The sequence below is a fragment of the Anthonomus grandis genome, chromosome 1 (genome assembly GCF_022605725.1).
Source record: "Anthonomus grandis grandis chromosome 1, icAntGran1.3, whole genome shotgun sequence".
In the NCBI taxonomy this organism is placed as follows: domain Eukaryota; kingdom Metazoa; phylum Arthropoda; class Insecta; order Coleoptera; family Curculionidae; genus Anthonomus; species Anthonomus grandis.
The window spans coordinates 32,677,697-32,679,768 of NC_065546.1; positions in this window are offsets into that span (position 1 = coordinate 32,677,697).

Consider the following 2,072-nt stretch of genomic DNA (forward strand, 5'->3'; position numbering starts at 1 on the left):
TTGTCGATTATCGAAATTAACGACAAAATAAAATAGTTGCGGAGTGAGAGTCCGCGCGCAAGCTCCTAAAGTTAAGAAAATGCCTTTAAATTGGGGAAAATCCTTATTGATTTCGCTTAAAATATTATAAAACAACACGCAAAATTTTAAAAATGTTAATATTTACCTTAATTTTAGTAATTTTCAGCTAAATGCCTAAGGACACAATACGCGCTAATAGACATGTACATACACTACACTGATCATTGTCGTGCTATGATGCCGGTTGCTCGACATATTTCTAGAAACGCACTTGCCCCCTATGATTCACTTGCCCCACTCTCCCCTAATACCCAATAAAATATGTAACTCATAAATAGCTTGTTGTAATTCAGCCAATTAACATGCGTTTTTAAATCACTGCTTATACTTTCCTTTAATATAATAGAGTTAAGCAAGTTATACAAGCAAGTATTTAGACGCAAGACCGGCATGTTGTAAACTGTGCACATAAAGTAACTACTTTATGATGACGAACTTATTTTTGTTTAACTCATTTGATATATGTCCTTAAAGATTAATTCCTCGATTAATTATCTCTCCAAGTGTACTACTTTTACTCTGAATACGGACTGGTTGATGGCAGATCCAAAACTTGTATCAATGAAATTACAAAGTCTTATTTTAATCACCTTTTTCATGATTTTTTAGAAGGTATTTAGGAGTCTAATTGGCATGTAGTTATTAAGTTCTGATCTACTACTTTTTTTTATAAACTGGTATTATCTTGCCAATTTTCAACTCTTCAGGAAATACTCCGAATTATTCGTTAATAATTGTTTTAACTTTGAGTGAAAACTCTTTTAACTCATTAAGTTTTACATGTGAAAAAGTTTAATATACATGGAAAGCAGGCTCAAAAATCCTACATTTCTCTAAAAGAATTATAAGAGACTTCAAAAGGTCTTTGAGTAGCACTCAAAAGCAATGCTATAGTTTAAACCTCGAATTCGTTATCAAATTTTAAATCCTCAATTTCAGGTTTTAGCCTTTCATAAGTCCATCTCTGGTAAAGCTTAATCTAACTCAGAAAATTATTCTTATAAAATTCTTCATATATGAAATTATTCGGAATTGCTTAAACTTTGACTGAAAACTTAATCAAAATTCCTAGAATAGTTTTTGAGTTATTATAGAAAGACCTTTATTTGTTATCAAGAAAAAGGTATCAAACATAGCTTAACCCAAATGTCTTCGGCGCTCATTGAATTTTGCTTGTAAAGGGTTATTTATGCATGGACATCAAGCTCAAGAATCTCTCTACACTTCCATCTTTGAGTTTCCGTTTATGACTAGGACTCAAAAGCATGTTGATATGAAGTGTTTTAAATGTCAAATTTTATTCTTCAAATACAAATTTTGACCATTCTTAGGTCCACCTAATAATCGGACTAACTCAAAAGATTCTTGAGCTACAAAAATTCTTTATATAAGAAAATGTTCGTTCGTTGCTTTAACCTGTTTGTGAATGAGGTTTTCATTAACATTCTAAGAATATTTTTTTATTTATCGTAGAAAGAAATTTAATTTTCGTGGAAAATATTTCTATAAAACTTAACTTCAACATTCAATACGGCTTTAGCTTATTAAATTTTACTTGTAAAACGAGGTATAAGATATCTTGTTTAATACATGGAAACAATTCTGAGAAATTGCTTCACATTTTCTCGAAAGAATCATGAAAATACCTCAAAAAGTTTTAGAGTAACACTTAAAACTATATCGATATGAAGTATTTTATATATCAAATTTCTTATCAAAACTTTTAATCCTCAATTTCTTAGGTCATCCGTGATAAATGATTCTGACTCTAACTAAAAAGCCAAATTGATTCTAACTTTTTAAATTTGAATGTGAAACGGTATTTTACGCATACAATTAAGGCTCAAGAACCCCTTATATTTCCTAAACAGAATTATAAGATACCCTCAAAAAGTATTTGAGTAGCACTCAATAGGGTCAGTATGTTACTTCTTTAATAAACTCCATTTACGTCGTATTCTTACCCTAAAAAAATACATTAAAAAAGTTCA